We start from the raw sequence: 24,334 nt of genomic DNA, 5'->3' as shown, positions 1-24,334 counted from the left end.
CAAATTTTAGGGCTTGCCAAGATTGAAATGACTGTGTTTAGTGATGCAGCCCCTGAGCACGTAGAGACCAGTGCTGCTTTGCTCATGGTAACGAGTCCCCCCGGGATGCTTGTGGCCCCGTCTGCCCAGGGCTGCCACCCGGGCCCCTCACCCCATGCTGCTAAGCCTGCTGACCCCACTCTGATCCCCCCTGCAAACGCCACCGCACCCATTCCAACACTTTCAGGGCCAGCGCAGCCCTGCAGCCCTCCCCGTTAATGCCACGTAGCCTTTTACTACGGACCTGCCCTGCAAAATCCCAGGGCTGAACCAGCTCTGGAAGCTACTGGGGACTCGTGGTGTAGGCAGTACATAAATCCCACAGGCTGGGTTGCCTCTGCACAAATAAATCCTTCTCTCAGCCCTCGAAAAACAAAAGCCTGACACATTGAACTACTTCTATCATTAGAATTACCCCTCTCATTAGCTTTCCCCCTCTGCCTCTTCTCTTCCTCGTGTCAGCAATATGCCGATCCATCCTGCTTATACCAGCTCTTACCTATACTCCAATTACTTTTTCATCTCCCCCACCGGCTGTTTTCAATACTATTATCTGCTGCATTTGCTGGATCTGGCTTTCAAGCGTTTGACTGATGCCTGATTCCTGTAACCAGAACATGTCTGTTGATTGGACTGTCAATGGATTTCTTGGCAGAAAGGGCATTGGGCCTTGCAAATGTGAAACTGTATTTCAATCTCATTTAGGAGGAAAGAGAAAGGAGAAAGAAAAATATCCTAAAGCCACATTTTTCCCTGCTCTCTTTGAACAAGTGCTTTAAGTAAACAAGCATTTTACCTTTTTTTAATAAGGTCATTTGTGACATCACTTTCCTATCAGAAAAAGGAACATTTTGTGTTGTGTATTTTCAGCACTGGAATGCCCATCTGTATTTTGCAGCAAATGGTTTCTTACCGATTCTTCTCTGGGGAGGAAAAAGAGTGGGGAGAGGGGAGGGAGATGTACATCCATCCCTGTCTCCTGGCTGCCCACAGTGACACCTTGCTGTAACAAGAGCACGCAAAGCCGTCTCCTGGCCAGCCCTCCGCATGCCTGCTTGCAGCCAGAGCCTCTCTGGAAGAATGCACCTTTGACTTTCCTAAATAACAATGCAATTACCTTCAAAAGCTGGCAGCCAAAGTACATGCTGAGAAATGGCTACCATTAAGAAGAAATTATCCGCTCTCAGGGAACGGCCAATTTGTTAACTCGTGAAGGAGGAGAAAGATCCCAGCTCCAGACCATATGGGTGTGAGGGTGGCGGTGGCAGAATGGCTGCTTCCAGCCAGCCCCGGCCCAAGGCTGGGGTAATCTGCTGGGCTTTGAAGGATGAGCCCTGGGTGAGCTGGCTCCTGTGCATTTTGCTCCCTGTGCTGTACAGGTGCAAATAAGCAGGTACGTACCATGCAATTCTCCTCCGTGCATGGGGCGGGGGTCCCGCAGAGTCATGCTGTACATGGAAGCCGCTCATGAGGAATCAACAAAATGGTCCTGCTGCTGGAGACCTGAGCTCAAACACACCCAACCTTGTCACCAGCCTGTGGCTAAAGGAGGGTGCCAGAATTGCTGTTATCACCTGAACTTCCAAAAACCCTGGAGCTGGGGGAAGACAATTTTTGAGACAGAAAATACTGAGGCATAAATAAATTACTTGAGGTTGGCTTCCATCGGTCTGTACCTCTAGGGCTGGACAGGTGATTTCTCACACACTAAATATATTTTTCCCACTGGCTTATCAAGGGCTCTTCGATACATAAAGCCAAGATAGCTGTGATCTATGCAGAAAGATCCAGATTCTGTTTAACATCAGAGGTAACCTTTGATATTGCATCAACCTACCGAGAGCACGATGTGACATTTTCATATCTAAATGCAACCCCAAGAAGCCCACCAGTGAGTTAGCTGGGAACACAGGTGAAATTACTGGTGTTGACAGGACCATGTCTGAAAATATTAGTGTTTTCAAACTCGGAGGCTTGCTTGAGACCTTTCTGGAAGACAAAACCAGCCCTTGATGACTTGGAAATGGATCTGGTGGGCTTACAGTGCTAAATAAATAACAGCAGAATATGGGAACTTTGAAGATGACAAGATTTTCTAGGTCACGTTATCTTTTCTTCCCCTTGGCCAATACAGGGTGTTTTGTAGAGTGTAGCCTTGAGACCTCCTTCCAAACCGACCCTAAATGTTACAAGCAATGCAGTTTGACAACTGCTTAGTGGATACACACAGGCATTGGCTTTGTAGGTGCTGAAGCCATTAATAGTACAGCTGTTAATATAAGCAAGTATGTTTTGAATATTTATTACCTTTTTAAGAGGAATGAGCTTGGGAAAAAAAAATTCTGTAAGCTGATTGTGCAGAAAACCCCTCCTTGAAAAGGGATGGATAATCACTTTCCTCCCTCCTAACAGCCCAGACCCATTGCTCCCATCTTCCCCTGCTTCCCATGCTCTCCTGGTTAGGGTGAGAAAGCCCAGATGTGGAAGAGGGGATGGACATAGACCTAGTGCCCTTTCAATGCTTCTAGGTAAAAAACATGGAAAACCAGGCAAAACTGGACTTTGCTGCCTAAAAGCCAGAGCAGAGGCAGAGCCAGGCCTGCCATGGGAGGTGGGGGAGGAGAGCACTGCTATGGAGGGCAGAGCGTGGTGCTGGGATTTCTGGAGAGTCAAGGTCCATATTTCTTCCTGTGGAGAGACTGAAGCTTCTTTCTTATGGCTCTCCAGACTCTTTCAGCAAAGACATTGCACAATCACAGGCAGCTGCAGAGAGGAAAATGTAAATATGTTAGGAAACACAGATTTAGTGTAGCATCTGTCATCCCTTCTGGGTCAAGCGGAGGTCTCAAAGGATGGGTCATCATAGAGGGTCATCATGGAGCAAGCACATCTGCCAGGAGACACTCAACTCCTACAGAGGTATGCTGGCCAGGAGACCTGGGCCTTCGGCTCAAAATCCCATTCTGGGAAAGTGAAGTAGGCTCAGGAGAGGCTTCTTGGCTTCACCAGTAAGACCTGAAGGCAAGGCACGGCTTCACCAGAAATGATTCGCAAAAATCCAGACTATTTCAATCCTAGTACTGAACTCCTGCACTCCACAGATGTTTATGTCTGAGCCAGAACCTTGTTTCTCACGGTCACATTCAAAACACTGCAGCTTCAGGCAAACCCACTCGTAGGCTCCCTTGCTGAGCCCTGAGGAAAAAGGGATGGGACAGAAGGCAGTTTTGGATGCTATAGACTTGCTGTCATGTCTGGGACTCTGAGCCCGGTGCTAGGAGCCAGGGAAGCATCAGCGCCTGCTCCAGTGGTGACCATGGGTACCACCTCCCTGCACTGCCCATGTGCTTCTTCACCATGTGACGTGCCCACCGCATGGTGCCAGAGCGAAGCACAGTTAGGGGAAGGCTGACAGAAAGGAGGGGGAATGAATACCAAAGCAGCCTAAAAAGCAGGAGCAGCAGCAGGCCAAGAAGAGTTTATTCCCCTGATACATCTCCTCTTCCCCCTCCCCACCAGGCCAGCAGCCTCTTTAGCTTCACACGGAGGTTGTGAGAATTCATTAGTTAATGTTTGTGAAGCGCTGTATAGATGGAGAGAGCTATGTAAGTGCTAAGTATTATTATTATTACAGAGAGTCGCTGTTAAGGCAATGGATATGCTCTTAAGTGTCATTTCATATTTAATTAACGTACAGTAATTGTCTCCCTAAACCTGCAGGTAAATCTTTATTCCTGACACTTCCTTTAAAGAGACATTGCAGCAGAGCTGCTGCTAATGGGCCTCATCCCTGCTGGTCTTGCCTGGGGAGGCGTGGGATTAGCTGGGAGCAGAGGAAGCAGAGCCACCAGGGAAAGGAGGGCAGCAAGGGCTTTTCGTACTCTCCACTGCATCCCCATGCACATACACTGTGGCCCCATGGTGAACCTGGATTTCAATCACTGGTCTGCCCTGAAAGGCTTGCTTTGCCAGCCCTGTGCCAGCCTGGAGGGAGGTGAATGCTGCCCTTTGGTGGAGGGCAGAGCTCCTGAGAGCTGCCATGGGACCTGGTGAAGGGCACGACTCTGCAGCCTCTCCCTAGGTTTTCCCCTGGGGTCAGGCTACTGGCAGCATCATCTGAGTACCACACGTGTCTTCTAAGTAACTAAACACAGCTGTGTACCTTCCCATTATCAGTAGAATTAAAGAAATAAAAAAAAGAGTATAGCGAAGCATGTAAGCACAGTACTGGGAATTTCCTTGCTATTTTTCAGGGACATCTTTGCCAAGAAATGGTATTCTCAGAGCTAGGCTATGTATCTTTTACAGACAGAGGGAAGCAAGGAGAAATCATCTGTGGGGCCATCTGTTCCTCTAGCAAATGGGAAGAGGAAGCCACCTCTCCCACCTCCCAGCGATGTTTGCATTTTCAAGAGAGACAGGGGAAGTAAAAAAAGCAGCAGTCCATCATTAACTCAGAAATGACCTGCCTGCAAGAGACACAGGCGGATGTTTGGGCCCCTCGTGTCTCTTTCTTACCCAAACAGCTCTTCTTGTTGACAAATCAGTGCCCTCTGTGGGCATCTCCCCAAAAAGCCCAAAGGACAGGTTTCTTTGGGTTGCTGCCGGGGTGCTCAGGGGGAGCTGTGGATGCTGTGGTGCCAGCACCAAGCCCTGCACCTCTGTCTTTGCGATCCTCTGTCTTTGCGATCCTCTGCCTGGCGGCAGGCAGGCAGGGGCAGCAGCCCCCCACCCCCCACTGCTCTCCCCTTACTCCCATGCACACACATGCCCTTCCCACCCCCCCAGCAACCCTAATGCTATCGCCTGAATTTTCCTCATCAGCACTAAGAGCCCTGATGGTCACAGGCGATAAAGCTCCTGCCACTGCCAAGGACCAGGCTTTGCTCCAGCTCCAGCCTCCTCCCCTTCTCTGCCCATGGCCCCCAAGGCAGCTGAAGTGACAGGGCCCTGGGACCTTGCTCCTTGCCTCCCCCTCCAACTTCCCCCTTTCTTCTTCTGTTCTCATTTATTTCAATTTGCTATGCTTTCCTCCCTGGCTTTCAGCATTAGCTGGGGAGAGGAAGAGGAGAGGAAGGAGGGGAAGGAGGGGAGGGGAGGGGAGAGGGATGCTTTTGCGGTGAAGAGGGTGGTGGGTGAGGGTCTGCGGGCAAGTGGGGCTGCAAAACGGAGGGAATGGCTGTGTGGGAGCTGCAGGCGAAGGTGGCTGTCAGCCGGCAGCTCATGGTGAGATTTAAAAATGTAAACTCAGATGTAAGGTCAGACTGTGGGTCACAGGAAAATCAGCCAATTTTTTAGGCTGATTTCGGGTGTAACCTCTTGTGGTTCAGAACATAACAGAGGTCAGTGAATTGGCAAAGTGCTGTCAGGACCTCAGGATGCTCTCTGGCATCTCAGACTACCACAGTTGACTATTTAATTGCCAATTCAGGGGGAAGAGGGCAATGTGTGCTCAGGGAGAGGTGGCACTGAAGCACTGGAAGGTTTGGGGCATGAGCCAGACTGCTGCGTGAAAGGGATATTTGTGAAATTCATCCTTAGTGCAGGCACCACATTCCTCTGATTCATGGCTAAAGGGGAAGAACAGCACTGCTCTTTTTCTCTGCACCTCATGGGTTTTGCTTTTCTTCCTGGATTCCCAGTTGGCTTCACTTGCCATGAATGCCCTTCCTGAACTTCAGCCATCCTAGCAGACAGAGGATCTGAATTCATCATCTCCTGCTGCCCTTCCTCTGACTGTGTTGTTACCCATTGCCAGAGCACACCAACTCTCTGAGTCTTCACAAATGTGATTTAAATTACAAGCCCTGCCCTTTCAGACCCTGTAATTCCCAGACATGGCTCATGATGTCTTTCCATAAGGAATCAGACCGATGTGTGATGTTACTACTATCCAAAAGCTTATTTCCATGATTCTTTGTCCTGCATGTGTCCTCAGCAGATCCTTGGGGATATGGTTTGCAGGGTCTGTCCTCTTTTATTCCCTAAGAATCCTTTCACAATGGCTGTAAGAAACTCCCCAGTTAAACCACCTCCTTGTGGATTGTTTTTATTCTTTGTACTCACTCAGCTGTAGTCTAGAAAGGAGAAGTTGTGGAGATGTACTTGAGGAAGGACAGACTTAAAGAGGACACTTCATGTTAGCATATAAAATCAAAATCTGAAACCATTAAAAGCCTCAACAAATGGGTGACAAATAATGTATATACTTACTGGTGACATGATCTCCTATCTGACATACTGAATTATAGCATGAATTTTTAATCCATCTTTGGGGCAGAGATTGAACCAACCTCTCTCTCTAGAAATATATCCCATGCATTTTGGATATTGCTGTTAGTTGGTATTATCAATGCTCTCTTTTTCCCAAGAGCTTTCTTCAGTAGTCGTCACCCTGCATTGCAGGTTGTCCAACAGAAAATTGGAACAATGATAAAGAGTAAGAGAAGAAAGAAAGCAAAAGCAAAAACTTCATGCCCACATCACAACAAATCTTAAGAGCAGATGGAAGATAATGTCACCACCAGTTCTAAAGGTGGATACAGAAATATAATTAAGGTGCCTGTATTTCAACACATTGTCCAGAAATTGTACTGGCATCCAAAAATGCAAAAATACTCAGAACACTCCAGTATTTTCAGGATGTAAGTGTGTTTCTACCTGTTAAAGGGAAAGTCAAGAGAGAGAATCCAGTTGCTATGGAAATCAGGCCATCTCCATGGGAATTCAGAAAGTAGAGTATCCTCTTGGCCAGTAAATCAGACACTGAGCAGCCATTTTTTCACCATGGCATTGAACAAATCCAGGCTGCTCACAGGACACATCATTTCCCCACCACTACTGCCCTGTCTCAATGTCAACTAAATTCGTGAAGAAATGGGTCTTTACTGGAGTTGAGAACTTGTTTTGAGGGGTGTTTCTGTGAAGGTGTCTGCTTCAGCTCCTGTTACTGGGATATAGATTATGTGGGTGGGAAAAAAGAAATTCTTGGGGTTTCAGCTCAGTAAATGGTTTTGCTTTCACATTTGTTGCTGTGGAATAAAAAAGGGTCAGGTAGATACGCAGGGAATAAAAGAAATACAGGCCACAGTAAAGAATACCAATAAGAAGAGCTGACAGTGTTGTGCCAATCCACGCCTTGTTCAGGACTCCTTTCTTCGCATTAATGGCTGACTAAAGTATATTCATGGTTTAGCTGGGGGATCCCATCCCTTAGCCACAGGCAGGTGTCACTGATTCTGCTGCTCCTGGGCACAGGTGATTGCTGAGAAGTTGGCACTCCACGGAGGACCCCATCCACAGGTTTTCCTGAAGACCACCAATCCCTGCCTCGGGTTTTGCTCTGGTGTCACCATATGGGGGAGGTCGAGAAGCTTTGAGATGAGGAGTGTCATGGGATGCTTTGCTGCAGAGCTCTTCTGTTTTGTCATTGTATTTAATGCCTCGTGGGTATTTGGTCCCTAGAGCCCAGGAGACTGGATAATGCCCTGATAAAGTCAAAGGAAGCTTGGACATGAGTGCCAGTGTGCATAAAATTGGCTGATGGAAAGCAGGTGATGGATTTACAGTGCTGAAATCCTTGCTTTGACTGCTATGCAAACGCTATATATTATACCTGTAAGTCCTGTATAAGCCAAGAAGATTAAAAAACACCTTGTAAAAAAGAGCCCCGGTCGGATATGCCTTTGTTCAAGGGGATGACCGCATTATGGTATAAATGCATGTATGTAATTCAGCACTGGGGAAGTTAATGGGGCTTAATTTGAATATATCTCAGTGGGTAAGTAAGACTCACAGACATAAATGTCTATCTGGTGTACATGTGTTGGAGAACACTGCCTGACATTGATGGAAAGCTGTTTGATACAGTTTCATCTTTCGATTCATTTAGATTTTTAGAGCTCAGGCTAAGTTGCCCAACTTAATTTGCAATCATTTAAAGTAAGGGTTAAGTGAAGGTCACAGGCTACTCTCATTTAGAGGGAAACCTCGGCAGTACTCGCATGCTTTGACCTTTTCAGTGTTTTCTGATTCCACTGACCAGCTGCGCTCTTTATAGCACTGTTAACCTGTGAGCAATGTGTGGAGTGGTCATCTCCCACAGTAATGCAGAAAATTTGAAAAGGTTAAAGTAGTTGAGAGTATTCCTGGCAAGAGCAGGTACTGAATCCATAGGAACACATTTTTGTGTGTGTGTGTGTGTGTGCATGCGTGCGCGTGTGTGTGCTCTGCAAGGTTTGCATTAGAAGTAAATTGAAGAGAATGCAAAACAGGGCTGTACGCAGATGTAACCAGGTCACCTAAGTTCAGACAGCTCCGGCTGCAGGTTATCTCAGCAATCAGCTCAGTGTAGAGAGCGATTTAATACAAACAGGGATCCATGCTGTCTCAGAGCTCTAAAAAATACTAAAAAAAATTCCAGCAGTAATGCCAAGCCAGGAACTCATGTCTTTTCTTCATATGCAGAACCTCGGGAAATGTGAGGTTGATGTAAGCAGAGTTAATAGCAACGAGCATTGAGTGTGTGGTGGATGGGATGCGCTCTCTCATTTCAGCAGTGCTCAAAAAGTAAAATCCTTGTGATCCATGCCCCATCTTTTTTATGCTCCAATTTTCCCCCCGCATTTATGATCCAGTTCCTAGTTCTGCAACTCTCCCTTCTGTCTTTCATGAGGAGAAATGGAAAAATTGTAAAACCAGACTGCCATAGTGAGTCAAGTCTCTCATCTTCCCATTATCGTGTCTTCCATGGTGGTGGCTATTCCCAGATGCCTTCTAATCACAAGCTAGCTCTCAGACACCCGGCTTTTCAGTTTTTCCCAATGCCACAAATACCTAGAGAAGGGAAGAAGGGGATAGTTTATTCTGAGAAATGAGAAGGGCTTTATTTCATTGTGATACACTCTAAATATACAGAAAGGGTCAGAAGTCTCAGCTTTTGCCCTAGGACTTCTGACTGCCGCAGGCTAAGCCTCTAACTCCAAGAGCCGTGTAAGAGAGCAGTGGGAAATCACTCATCATTAAAAATTCAAGTTGTCCAATACATTGGTCACAGGCTGACAGAGAGTTTCCAGTTTGCAGCTCTGAGCAAAAAAAAAAAGCAGAGTGGGAGATAGAGCCGCCCTCCTCCTGAGCATCCCTGCAAACAGGCATGGGCTTCTCCAGCTTTCCCCATGCCGACACAGCCAGCAAGAGCACAGAAATGCCATTTGCCTTTCCAGACCACCTTTCAGCGTGGCAGGGAAAAGGCTGGCGTTACACATGCTGATAGCGATAGTACATGATATGCAGTCAGCAGTTTGTTGCAATCAGAGCTTCTGCTGAGCACGTATAAAGCCTGCCCCTTTCCTGTTAATTGAATGTAAGCCCTTTGGTACTTTTCTCTCTTTGATCTCACTTCGAATGAGACGTAAGGCTATTAAGGCAGAGGAACTGGGCGAGTACAATGCTAGCAGTAATCTGTGTCAGGATGAAGGGATGTTACGCAAGAGACTAGGAATGAGATGGAGTATGATTCCCCCCCCCCCCCCCTTTTCTGATCTAATCCCAAAGGGTGCTTTTTAATATTCACCAGATAGGAACTACAAAGCAGTAAAACTGATGGACATAAGGGGAAAAAATCACGCAACAAACACATGTAAAAAAGCTCGTTTGCACCAAACCACCCCTGCATCTCTATGGCGAAGGCTACCTGCTTACCGGGGATATAAATGACTCTTTGAAGTAAACGCACGCTACTGCGTTCAGCATGCGGCATTACTGCAGGATTTAAACAGAACGAAACAGAGCACTACAGAGAATGGCTGATCGTATTCAAACCAAAACGAGAAAAAATGCAAAATAAAAAGATTAGAAGATAATTACTTCAATTCGTTTTGTACCTGGAGCAATTACTGTTTGGACTGGGGATGACTTGTAGGTGAAATAGTTAGGTCTGCAATAGAAACTGCAGACACAATGTTAATGGTTAAAATGTCAGTGTTAAGCTTCATTAAAAGAAAAATCCGGCTCCCTATCCTGGTTCTGTATTTTCTTCCACGATTACCAAAGTGAGCACTTACATAACATGCTACATATTTCAAAGCAAGTTACAAAATTAGCCAGTAAGAGCACGTAACGCCTCTTTGAAGCGCTGCAGGTGAACGTGCTGTACCCTTCAGACGGCGGTAGGCATGTCGTAACATCCCATTTTTCAGATTTAGGGATCTAAAAATATGAAGCCAAAGAATCTGGTTTCGGGACCTATGAAAATGTTTATTTTCCACCTGAAAGGACATTGAAGCTAGTTATTATTTCATTGTTAAAGTTTGTTGGGATTTTTTTGAAATGTGTTCCTAAAAACATGGAAATAGAAAAACTGAAGAAAGGAGAAGAAAACTTGAAGCACTTCGGTCTGATTTGGTCTGGTTAAAAATTAAACAAGAAAAAAGTTATGCAGAACAGTTAAAACCCCCATGCAAATCTTAAAATAACAAAAGGGCACTTTGAGCCAGCTCTGACTGGAGCAGAGGACACGCAGAACAAAAGTGGCAATTCCTATGTGCTACAGATCCTCATGCCCAGTAAGAATCTGCTCATATATTTTAGCACCTGCAATCACTGCTCTGATGGCTCCCTGCTTTTGCTTGCTTGGTGCCTTGGGGCCTTCCACTCTGTCTCCGTCTCATTTGGTCAGAGCAGGCTGGATGGGCTGTGGTCACGCTACAGCTTTTTTGTGTTCAGCAACCGTGACCCAGGTCTCTGGTGGGACTTTTTAAGCAGGGAAACTTGTTCCTGCAGAACCTTTGACAGGAATGGGCTCTGCCACAAGGCAGAAACCCCTTGTTCCTCTGGCCCCAATCCTTTTGCAGCTCTTTGGTGCAATGTCTGTCCTTGGCTGCCACCTCTGGAGAGGCTGGGTCCCAGGCCAGCACACCTGAGAGCTCTGTCCCATTACTACTGCATTTGCCAAACCTCTTCACCTGAGCCGGGACCATCCATCAAGCTCACACCATCAATGTGTTTGGTTTCATGGGGCTCTCCTGCCAACACAGGCATCCTCTTCTTGCTGATACATGGCAAAACCCACCTACACGCGGCAAGGCCTGAGAATCCCTTTAGGGGATAGAGCTTCCCGATGGGTGGTTTGATTGTCTGTTTTCAAAATATAATCACGTGTATATTAAAAATAACATCACGCTGACTTGCTTCCTGTGAAAACAAGTTCCAGTGCTAGGAAACTAAACATAGTTTTAAACGTTATCATCTGACTAATCATGTTTTACCTCTGTTGGTATTCCATTGCAGTTCATATAATTTTTCTGGTATGAACCTGGGTCAATTTTGCGTATGTCCAATCTATTTTATATATACATGTTCACTCTATTTGCACACTCAGATGGGAGACATATGCCTCTTCTCATTTGGGCAGGCCACAATGTTATTAAAATGGAAATGTGCAGGCTTTGGGATCCAACTGCAACATATGTTTAAAAATGAAAGATAATTCTTTACTTGTAACTACCAGAAGAACTCAGAGCTTTTGACTCCATGTATAATTACCATGAGACCTTAACAGCTTAATTCACTAGGTAATTACATGGTTATTTTTTGTTCTATAAAAGGTAAAGAGGTAACATTTAATTTACAGGGTGCTGCATAATCCTGTAATTACTCGGTAATTTCCGTGTCGTCACACAATAAAAGCAGGGGCCTTTCCATGGCCCAGATATGACATGATGAAAAGTTGAACTGTATTCAGTATTGTCAGGAAAATCGGGGGATTTCTTTGCCTCCTTCCGATATGAAGTTGAGAGAATGAGAAGTTGAGAAAATGAAAGGCATGGGCCTTAAGTGCAATGACAGCACTTTGCAAATAAGAAGCTTCCCTCCTGGGTCAGTGTCATCTCTTGCACTCCAGCTTTTTGGAGAACCAGCATCCCCCTGGTCTCAGGCCCTCTGTGCCTCTCTTTTCTTGCTTCATGCCATTGCAGCCCATATATTAGGGCTAATGCCTAGGAGGAAAGCCTGTGATATGGGGTTTGTTTCCATTACAGGCTGATTATTTTTTCTATTGCCAAATACATAGTTTGGTTGGGAGGATAATATCTCCAGGTCTCCTTGTAATGGAGCGGTAGTGATTACGAGAAAGATGGCAATTCCTGCCAGAAATGAACCCACAGCTCTTGTTACGCAGCTCTTTGGCTGCCCTCCACTCACTGCTCCGAGCTGCCTGACTTGGAAGTGGCTGCATTGCTGAAACGGCAGGGAGGATGCTTCTGCCCATGCAGTGCCACGTGTGCCCTCCTTGCTCCTGCCACCCTGCTCTCAGGGTCCCCCTTCTTCCCCTGCTCCACCAGCACAGCAGTCAGGGCTTCATTCAGGGTGTCTGAACAATGTTATACTGCCCTTTCCACTTCATCGACAGATTTAACCACTATGTCTTGTCAAACGGGACTTTAGCAAATATACATGTCCTATTCACCCACAGAAGATCAGCTGGAGAGTCTGGTTTACATCCACATCACTCTCCCCTGCAAATTATCTTCTGTTCAAAAAGGCCCTTTAAAATGGCAGGATCCAGCCCTTGAACAGCGCTGGGCACCTGCCGCTTCCATCACTTTCAAAGGCTTTTGGGAGACCCCCCATGCTCGCGTTCAGTTTGCAGTTTGACATTTGCTCTCAGGCGGAGAGGCAACGTGAGAAAGTTTCTCTCTCTGAAGTCTCACGGGAGGACTCGTCCTGGGCTGAGCTCACAGCGAGGCGAGCAGCACACATTTATATAAATAAAAGCAGCACCTGCAGTTACTAACAATAAAATAAAGAGCCTATTAATCTTCATGTTTCAGGGTATCAGCAGCTAGTGCCAGGAAATAATCTCCCCACAGCCCGGGATGGCAATGCGTGATTGCCTAGCTACAGTCACGAGGATCTCTTCCTTCTCCTGGACTGTCCCTTTTCCTCTCCGACGGTGTCATTTTTTCCATGCCATCCTCTAAGCTGCAGTGAGATCCCACTTGCTGCGAGCAAGTACAATACGGCAGTAAATGAGATTTCTGAGGTGCAGCACTCACAATGTATACCACAGCCCTGATTAAAAAATACCCTTATTCTGCCCATATACTGTAGGCATCCACTCCCTCCGCTCTTGACACAATAACCCATAAAAACTGTGGTCTAATGCATTAATAATCCACGAGTAAAGGTCCCAAAGTGCCCATTGACATTATAGCCATTAAGGTGCAGTGTGTCAATAACAATACATAGCATGAGAGCAGACACTCTGCCTGCCTGTGTGCGAGCACGCATACCCTCTGCTGTTTAATACTACGCAGTGTATTTCCAAGTCACATCAGCTCCTCTCTGATCTTGGGGGACTAACATGACAAAAATCCCTTAAGACTGCTACCGTGTGCGTTTAACAAGGAAGAAAGAGACGTTTCAGCCCAGGAATGGAGCAATTCTGAGCCTGCTGCCTCTCAGGCGTACAATAATTTATCGGGCTGACACAGCCTGACCACAACAGCGTTCTTGCACTGTTAATTTCGATGGCATTTTCTGTTAATACAAACAGAGCGGTGCCCTCCTCTGGGCTGCCAACACTCCATAGATCTAGGCGTCTTCCTCAGAGATGGAGATATTCCATGTAGGCCTATAAAAAGGAAAATTAATTGTGTCTACACACCCACACACTTTCTTAAAATACCACTAATATTTTACATTTCTCCAGTGGCTTTTATCCTAGAGGTTTAGGAAGCACTTTGAAACCTTAAGTCTACAGATATCACCCCCACTCCCTGAGAAAAGAGCCCTCTCTGCGGTGCAAGGCGGCAGCTGCTTGGCAGCGTCTCAGAGCCACCGGCGGGTCAGGACAGGACATGAAGATGGGTCTGTTCATCTCTTAAAGAACAGCTGATGAGCAGAAGGCAATTTAAAAGAAGTGATATAAAGGATCAACTCCCACCAGATTATAAGGCCATTTAAAAAGAAGTCATTTTGGAAAGGAGCTTCTCTCTGTAGCATTTTCTAGGCTCTGCAATGGGACTTTGCCCCAGCCTGCACAAGCGCCGCGGGGTGACTGGGTTACCTGCACTGTGTGCAGCACACAGAGGCCTCGTCACCAGCTGGGTAATTAGGGCACCAGGGTACATACATTCATTATTGAGAGTGCTGTTACAACTCTTGCTTTTTCTTCCCCTCTACATACCCTTTGCTTAAAACCCTGGGCTCACCAACCCTCCAAATGTAGCTGTAAGATAGCAACAGGATTTCTTCTCCTCCTGCCTCCTTGGAGGTGGGTGCATTGCTCCTGTAAGCACTTCTAGGTGCTCCTTGGCTACAGTGCCCAGTGTTCAGTGGTGCAACACTGAATGTTATGTGCCCGCTCCTGAAACCCACACCTTAGGACATTCCCAAACTTCGTGCACATTTTGCACATCCCGAAGGTGTAAAGGAGAGCCTATGTATTCTGAATCTGGAGCCAGGACGCTCAGTGTGGCTGCTCCCCTATTAATGTGGTGGACTGTAGAAGTGGGAAGGAATGTGAGCCGTAACAAGAGGTTGTCAACAACATGCAGGCACCAGCTAATTTAACAGAGTGCTGTGCACACACCCATCAAGGCTCCCTTGCTGTACACAGACTTTAAGCAAAATGTAGATGCTGGCTGTGAAAGGCAACAGGCAATGTTGCCCTCCTGAATGTGACATGAGCTGACTTGGGGAATAAATAACAACTCAGAAAGTCATTCCTAAAACTTGCAGAAAGCTTTGCAGGCTGCCCAGGTAGGTATAAATGAGCACTGCTCCTCCCTGAGGATGGGAGCAGCCATGGACGGAGGTGGGAGGAATGAGGACGAGCAGGAATCAGACAAGGGCAGGAAAAATCCAGCTATGGGGAAAAACTGGGAAGCTGGTAAGGGGACTTCAGAGGAAAGAACTGGACAGAAGGGGATACCCCTGTTAAATACAGTCTAGAGCTAGCTTTTACAGGGTACTTCAACCGTCCCAAAGGGAATCTGCCTCAGGATAAGAGATGAGCATCTCAGTGGACTAGAGGCATCAGTGGCACTTCTGTATGCCCTGTCTCAAGCCTCAGTGACTCCCTCTGGGATACAGGGGCCCAGCAGAGGTGTCATTTCTCCTTTCTGGGCCAGAAACTGCCAAGACAGCTCTGGCTGCGGAGAGGTGGGTTGCTGCTCCATTACTCTTGTGATCACCACTGAAACAGGGATGGTACAGAAAGAAACTCTCTTTTGCCCCCTCTGAGAAGGCACATGCAATCTGGGCTGACAAGCCACAGCTTTGGGTCTTGCTGGTTGGCTTCCCCTAACCCAGAGCTGGAGCAAAGGGAAAGCTGGGCTGACTTTCTGAAAGGGCCAGAGCAAATTACAGCTCTCTGCCATGCCCTGAAGTTGCAAGGAAGGAGAAGCACATCATGTTTCTGACCCACAGCAGAAGAGAGCAACAGTGAAAAAGAGATCTGTTTGGCTGCCCTGTGACACTGAATTTAAAAAAGAAAGATTGCTCGGTCCAACCAAGCGAGAAATCTTCTGCATTTTCCCGGAATATTTTTTCATGACTTGGTTAACCCTATGATTAACCCTAGGCCAGGCATCAGAAGCTCTGCTCACCAGAGAAGGAGGAATGTGGAATATTGCTTATTTCACACTCAGAGAGAGAAAAGGCCAAGCTACAGACATGCTGACATGACCAGCCCACTTTTAGATTTTAGGGGAATGATGGTGCAATGTAGAAAGCCTGAACCAGACTTCCAGAAGCTGCAGTAAGCTTAAAGGAAAGCAAGCAAAAAGCTTAGCAGGAAACCTCTTAGTTTCATCCACACATTCTGCCAGAAAGAGAAAAATAGAAAGAGAGAGGGCAGAGGTTTGAAGCAGAGCTTGATCCCTGTGTTGGAAGCAGGAGCTATCAGGTGCAATGTACAGCATCTGGCCTACATCCTGCACTGACACTGCAGCCAATGGTATTTTAAGCAGGTTGATATAGATGTAATCAAGATCAGGATCTGGCAATGTGCGTGTTTGCTATATGGAAGGCAGTCAAACTCTTGTTCTGCACATCAGGGGAATCACTGACTCTCACAAGTGGAACATCCTCCAAGAAGTATTGCTGCTTCGAACTTCATGGGTCACTGCCCATCACTTCTGAACTTAGTGAGGTTTTAAAAAAACAAGGATATTGGAAGTATTCTGCATCTGAAAAAGCAGTAACAACAAAAAAGCTGAAGGCTTGTGATTCACTCTGCAGAACTGGAAACAGATATTTCGGCTGGGTCAGCCTCTGGCATGAGATCTGCAAAACGGAGCCAAGACAAGGAATGAGAAACTGGTCATGCCATGTGGAAGGAAAAACAAGCGATAGACAGTATATTTGCTTTTGAATAGTATTTCCAGGCCAATAATCTAAGGCATGAGTAGTAATGCAGTCCAAAGCAATGCTAAACAGGTGTTTTATGGCCATGGTGCCCTTTTCGACATCAAGCAAGTTCACTGCGACACTTGCTGGAGCTGACTGAAGTGAGTTGGCTTCTTTTCGCAACGTTTCTTGTTTTGATTCTTACACAGATGCCAGTGTCAGCATGATGCTTGCTCTGAGGTCGCACCAGAGGGTAAATCGCTCAGGCCTTCTTGTGTTACACGTGGGGGACTTTCAAGGGGATGTTGGTCAAAATACTACAGAGCTGCAATTTTTTTCAAATTGTGGTGAAAACCACATTTGACTCAGCCCTGCCACCCCAATTCTGTGAGCAAACCTCATCTGAACTTTGAGTTAATTGCCCAGACACAGCTGGCCTGGCTTGCTGTGCTGCTGTGGATACTTCAAATAGCAGTAATTTCTATAGGAAAAAGGGGATGCCGAATTTTGCTGAATACATGCCATTTTTGCCAGCTTGCCTGATCCCAACATCACCATCTATAAGAAGCTCTTGCTAGAAGAGTTTGGCACATTGATGCTCAGCTGGTCACAATAGAAAAGAACCTTTGACAAACCTGTGGCTGTTGAAATACTGCCCAAGGACACATCCTCACCGCTCCCAAGTCTACGGCTGTTTTGAAAGCATTCACCCATAGAGAGGATGCAACTGGCTTCAGCTACGCTCAATTCTATGCATGCAAGGGGCACTGCTGTGGTTTGCTCCATATACTTCAAAGCCTTCTCCTTCACCTGTTTTCAGAGATCCTGGGAAGACCAGAGAGATCTAAGCATAGGTGCACCCCAGCTCTCTTAGGAAGCACAGTGGGTGTGCTTTGGTCTGAAGTCTGAATGTCCATTCACATGCAGTTTGAGCTGCCTGCTCTCCTTGGTGTCCACACTGCAGATGGCAAAGTTTACATGTGCAACCCTAGCATCAGAAATTCACAGAGAACCGTTAGAGGCAGGGAAGGACTTTTAGATGCTTTAAACACTTTTATGCTCCATCTCCCAATATGTGCACTGGGCATAATGACATTCTTTCATATGTGTCCTGGTTTCAGCTGGGTTAGAGTTAATTTCCACCCACCCCCTCCAGTAGCTGGCATAGTGCTGTGTTTTGGATTTAGTATGAGAAGAATGTTGATAACACACCGATGATTTAGTTGTTGCTAAGTAGTGCTTACAGTAGCCAAGGACTTTTCGGCTTCTCATGCCCTAAGAAGCTGGGAGGGGGCACAGCCAGCACAACTGACCCCAGCTGGCCAAAGGGCTATTCCATACTATATGACGTCATGCTCAGTACAGAAACTGGGGGGAGATGGCTGGGGGGGAACCGCTACTCGGGAAATGATTGGGTTAGCGGGTGGGGAGCAACTGCATTGTGCATCAATTACTTTGTATATTCTTTTATCATTATTATCCTTTCTGTCCTATTAAAGTCTTTTTCCTAACCCACAAATTTTACTTTTTTTTTTTCTCTTTTTTTCCGCAGTTCTCTCCCCCATCCCACTGGGGAGCAGGGGAGTGAGCGAACGGCTGTGTGGTGTTTAGCTGCCTGCCAAGTTAAACCACAATAATATGAGACCTCAGCCTTTCGCCTACAGTCATTCAGTTCTGGAAGCAAATTGTAGGTCAAAATCCCCAAATACTATTCCAGCAGCTACCCTTACTGGGGCAAAGATAAGAGACGATAGGAACAAGAATGTGGGATATTCCACCCTTTGGCCCTGGGCTATATCTTCCTTAGAGCTATCTGGTTACAGAAGGGCAAAGGAAAAGGGAGGCAGCAGCACAGTCAGCCCTGAATAACTAGGCTTTCCCCATCTCTTTTAGACCCTTTCCCATTTTTTATTTTCCTGTCAATTTTGCTGATTAATTATAAATGATGCAATCAAGGCCCCTTGCATTTATGTCTGTTCCCATAACAGAGGTCACTGGTCATTCCCCAGGGGACCCTGACTTCTGACCGCCCATCCGTATCTCCGGCAGCTTTCTCCCTTCATCCAAACCGATGCATTGCAATCATGCAGCTCTGCAGACCCGGCCAAGCAAAGTGTCTCTCCCATCTCTCGCCAGCGTAACGCTTCAGGGGAGGGGGAAAGCACAGCAAGAGGATGCTGAGGCACGAGCATGCCAAATGGGATTTCCCAAACTGAAAGTCCACTGGCGGGGAGCTTTTCATTTGAAAAGCATCCCCCGTCCCTAGGGATGCTATTCACAAGGATGGAGAGACCGGCTCAAACGGCTAACGTCCTTGCTACAGAAAGCTGGCAGGCTGCTTAGCACAAGTATTTGCTATTCTTCCTGCATGGCACACGACTGGTCACGTGGAAATCTTTTTCCTCTGTGGCTGCCTGACAGACCTTTTAAAATAGCAGAGTAAACCAAACAATCACGCGACCAACAAAGCAGGAAAGAAAATACTTTCCAGAATGAATTGAAGAAACTCTGTGAGGTTTTTGGTTTTTTTTTTTGTGAATACCAAAGGACCCCTTGAAGTTCAGCAAATCAGACTAGAACAGTTTGATGGCATTTGTGCTACTGCGGCAACCCAGGGCTCCGGGCGAGAGAAAGGCTAAGTGGTTTATAACGCACGTACTCCCTCCCTGCCCAGCTCTGGGTACGAGATGCAGCATGGGGCCATGGCATGTGCAGTGGGAAGCTCCCTCTGCCGGCAGTCTGTCCTGAATTCTCTCCTACCCGTGTCACCGGACGGACAACTTTCCTTCCAGAAGCTTTGGTGACAGAGGGATGCATCCAGAAACATCTCCAATTAGTGTCAATCAATCATTTTCATGAGATGTTGGTGCTTTGCATCGGCAGACATGCTCCCGCATTCGCTGACAGGTCTGGCTATAGCTCAGGTTGTGCAAGCCAGGCATGGGCATCCCTGAAAAGCTTTGGTTTAGACAGGGTGGACTGGAGACACTGAACCCCATGGGTTTACTATAAGTCAGGGCCAGGGGTTGCTTGCACATATGGTGACTTTGGAAAAAGATGCCAAAGTGGTTAGAAGCATGTGGAAAAGCAAAGGAAGGGCATGCTGGGGTGGAAAGGGTTGATGACGCAAAATCACAAAACATAGCTGGTAATTGGGGCTCTGGTAGCGTACTGGCTTGCAGTGCTGTGGAGATTAGAGATTCAGGCAACAGGATCAAAGTAATAGGCAGGGAATTTTATAGGCAACCATCTGATTGGACCTGAGCAGGGATTTATTCATGAAGATCTGAAAATCAAAACAAAACTGAACAGCTTTTTCATTACCCATCTAGCTCTCAGCAGTGACTCATGGCTCTGCAGAAAGCAAGTTTTGAGCTCTTTCACCAGCCTCTGTGAATTAATGTGGACCGACAAAGGTCAGTGGCACAAAAACCATATGGCTTCACGCAATCTGGGAGAGGAGGTGACCTTAAACCTGAGCAGGACTTAATCCTCTGTCTGATGGTGGAAGCAATGCATTCATTATCACAGTAGTAGGGATCTGGGTGACTTAAAGAGATGCTCTCTGATTCAAAGGATGATCAGATCCAGAGACCAGGTTTGGCAATCTCTGGGAAACTGGGATTTGGCCCTGTGCTTCCCTGGGATTTTGCTGGGTTTACAGACCAGGCTTTTGTGGTGCTCTAGGCTGCAAAGGGACTGGTTAATAGATAAAACTACATGGCAACCTGAGCTCTTAGCATGCACCCATCAGATTAGTTAACACTCACTTAAAAATTGCCAGCCCCCGAACAAATAACTTGATACTCTGCTGAATTTGCACAGTCTCGAGCACAGCCCTGGTCTAAGGCCAGATCATAACAACGAGTGTTGAGCTTGACAGGCAGAGAGGGGCTTCATTTTGACAGGCAGCCTCTGGCAGAGCTTGCCGTAACAGGCTACCAACCCAGCTGTCTCCCTGCCCCTCTGCCTGGGATAAGAACTCACTGCCGCTGCGTTAACTTCTGCTGTCAATGTGGGGGCTGATGGTAAATCACTGCCTGGGGAGTGGGGAGGATCACAGCGAAGGCAGAAACACCTTGTCCAAATCTCTCCCCCAGGGGTCACATCCTCTGGCAGGGGAAGGGTGGGCACCTTCACTGCAGCAGGTTTGAGCAGTAAACATAAGGGTCAGAGCTCAGCTCACACTCCTATATTTTCCAGCACAAACCTCCACCTCTCTGAGCAATACACGCCATTGAAGTGAATCACGTGACTCCATGCACTTTGTTTTATTGAAAAGAGAGGGAAAAAAAGATTGCTGTGATTTTCTTTTAGGGGGAAGGAAAGGGCTGACTACCCACCTTCCTTTCTGAACAAAATTGCCAAGTGAAAGCACTCACTTTCCCCTTGCTATGAGACCACCCGTCCTGCACCTGCACAGGTATTTTGCAGTCTGGGAGACCTCCAGCCCAGCTGCTGTATCAGGTCCCTTTGCATCCAGGCTCTCCTGGCTCTCCTCCCTCCTCCAGCCATCTCACAGCAGTGGGACCGCAAGTCCACAGGCCTGGATGATTAAATCAAAGTACAAACCGAGGAGGTGAGTGTGCTCCCACGTCCCTATTAAAATGTATTAGCATCACCCAAGGGGGCTTGAAGGCAACAGGCTTTGAGGAGGAATCCTGATGGGGAAGGAAGATTGTGTCTTATTTGACAAGGATGGAACAGAGCAGATGTGGTCAGTCAATGCAAAGAGCTTAATTTCAAACAATCATCATCATCACTACCAACTCCAAACATCAGGGTTTTCTTAGATGAAAAATGATACAGCTCGTTTGGTGTCAATAAATCCAACTCCTGAATGAAAAAAGCCCTTAAATATTTCAGCACTTCGGGACTGACTCATGCTGAGCTTGAAATTCGGAGGTTTGCAGCAAAAACTACAGCTATGCTTGAGCTTAATGAAAAAGTACACAGACAGGATCCTTAGGAGCTAAATTGGCTTCTGCAGCCTCTGGGTTGGATTTACAGCATTGCCCCGAACTTTCTTTTCTCTGCTACAAAGCAGAAAGTACTCCCCCTCATCTCTCATGGAGACATGGAGACTTCAAAGTCACTGAGGTTTCAAGGCCTCAGACCTTTCATTCAGGTGCTCACTGGTCCAGGGGGTGAGACCAGGAGCCTGTACATACATAAACAGCACCAAAACAACATCCTCTGCTACTGATGCTACCCTCTCCCTGGGAGGATTGCATTGCATGTGCTAGGCAGCTGAAGTGTGCTGAGTAGAGTGGTCAGATACTGTGAAGATGAGGAATAAGACCCTACAGAGAAATGATGGAAAGAGAACAGAGATTCTCAAATGGTCTATAGGAGGGAAGGACATGAAGGGACCCCATCACGAAACCCGTTATGGTGGGAGACAAATGGAGAGCAAGTCAGAATGGTCTTCGTCCAGGATGCTGTGGCCAGATCAAAGGACAGCGCACAAAGGAGGGAACTCAAAACTGAGAGTAGGGTTTTGCTTAGTAGTGACAGGTCATCGTGTGAACCAGATCCCACCTGGGAGGTTAGCAACAAGACAACCACTCCATTCCCTCAGAGGACAGCACACCCCAAAAGGGAGGGGGTGCCTGGCTCCAACAGGCATTTCCCATGTGTAGGAAGTGCCTTCTTCCCATGAAATGAGGAAGCTTTCTCCACCATAAAATTGACATGCCCAAGAGGATGTCCAGCCCTGCCTTAATGGCATCCTGTTGTTCTGCCAGTTACATGGGGTGGAGAATGATGGGATGCGATAAGTTTCTTTGGTTTCTATTTTGCTGCATGATTTTACAAGCTGAATTCCCAGATGCAACGGGGGAAAACAATAGGGATAAGGGTCCAGCAGGCAAATTCAAAGCAGGCATAGATCAGCTCAAACATGATGAGGTCCCAAGGAGTATTTGGAGCTGTTGTCACTGAGCTCAAACACATCGAGGTCCCAAGGAGTATTTGGAGCTGTTGTCACTGACCAGGCTTGTGATAATGAATTTTGTACTCTAGGGATCAGATGTTCCTCTCAGTTATATTAAATTAACCTTTGACTTCACGGGGATTCTTTCAAGCAAAAACTCCTCTCAGTAAAGCCAAACTTTCCTTCCCTGAGTCGGAACTTTTTGGCTGGGAGAAAGACAGAGGCAGAGAGAGGGTCTGTTATCTCAGGCCTGACTGGAAAGGAGACAGTAGGATTCTGGATGGGGCTGGTACGTCAGAGGTACCGAGATGAAATGAGATAAAGAAACAGTGACACAAACAACGATAGGATTTGTAAAACTGTGCATTTTCCCCTGCATCTCCTCTCATTTATCCCTTTCCTCCTTGAAAGGTGGGGAAAGAATAAAAAACACAGAAGGCGGGGGGGAGGGAAGTCGCCCCTTGCAGCAAGAACGCAAAAAAAGAGAGGGAGAGAGAGGAAGGGAGAGCTTGTTGGAGAGCATCTCTTTCCTTTGGGCACTGAAGCGTTCCGACATCAAACCTTCTGTCCTCATTAAGAAGCCCCATGTCTACCGTTGTGACATCTTTATTCACACACCCCAAGACTTCAAAGACTTCAGGAGATTTCCTTGGTGGATTTAACATAAAAATATCAGGAGATGAAACAGAGCAAAAGGCAGACTGGTGCATTCTTGTTTTAATTAGACCTTGGGTGGAGGAAAGGGGGTGAGGAAGGAACAGAACCACTGAGATGCGCATTAAGGTGTGAATGCAAACACACACACACACGTGCACATGCAATCTTGATCATCAGGACTTAACTTCTCTTCTTTCACAAGCATTTGGAATAGCAAACAGACCCTGAATCTCAGAGTAATGATTTTTTCCAGTCTCTAAAACAGCTCCACATTCATCTCAGGAATAAGAAAGTGCTGCAGGTGAAATACATGTTTCTGTTGCCTAAACAAAAAGCTTGAAGTGTAACTAATAAGAGGCAAAATTAAGAAAGAGGACAGAAAAAAGGCATGGAGAGGAGAGATGAGCTAAGCATTCATTAGCAATGAAATGTGGATCTAGGGAGAACAGTTCCTGCCTTTTTTTTTGTTGGTGTTAAAAAACCTCCTTTTCAGTGAATTTCCAAGCCACTTGTTTGACTTATGAGTCATTGGTTCTACTTGAAATTTCCAGCGTGCCCCATTTGGCTTGAGTATGTAGGTGATACAGAATGTTTCTTGGCCCCAGTGGGATGACACTAACTCTTCATGCTCTGATCTGATCACTAGTGAAACTGCTTGCAATTTCAAAGTGAAAAACTTGGGGGCGGGGGGGGGAGAATTGGCACATATTCTCTACACTTCTCTGAAATTTTGTCTTCTCTGGTTACCGCCCCTCCTAGCAAAAGTCATTCACTTGAACGTTTGTGGGAAGCAAAAACCACAAAGAATTGCACTGGAATTAATTTGCAACAGTTTTAAATGAATATTTATGAGCCTTTCTTCTCAGTTTCTAGCCAGGTCTAGGACCAAGATAGCTGCTTCTCGCAGAGAACAAATATCAAATAATAATTAAAAATGTAGCTGAAGAAAATAAAAGTTCTGGTCTCTTCAGTTGAGATGCTCTTGGGCCATCTCTAGTAAAAGACAGGGAAACTCCCAACCTCCTGATGCCAAATTTTTGAGTATTAGAGCCCAAATTTCACACGGTGTCTTTAACTGATTAAAATCAGCATTGTTTCCAGCCCAGAGGACATGATGTGCTGCTGGGGCCAGGTGGATATGAAGGGGGACACTGCTCTCTTCCTAGATATATTAGGCATTTTCTGTAGCTATTCTGCTTACAGAAGCACCCACAGAGGCTATGACCCCACTCCCCCAGCACTGGCGGTTGTCCCCACAGAGGGCACACATAATTTTGGCATGTGAACTAGATGTCTGTCACCTTCAAAATCTAAGCAGCATTTTTAAACAGCTAAAAACAAAAAAAGAAGCAA

The sequence above is a fragment of the Egretta garzetta genome, unplaced genomic scaffold (assembly GCF_000687185.1).
Source record: "Egretta garzetta isolate BGI_Z169 unplaced genomic scaffold, ASM68718v1 scaffold215, whole genome shotgun sequence".
In the NCBI taxonomy this organism is placed as follows: Eukaryota; Metazoa; Chordata; class Aves; order Pelecaniformes; family Ardeidae; genus Egretta; species Egretta garzetta.
The sequence above is the reverse complement of the archived record's forward strand: the minus strand, read 5'-3'. Positions refer to the sequence as shown.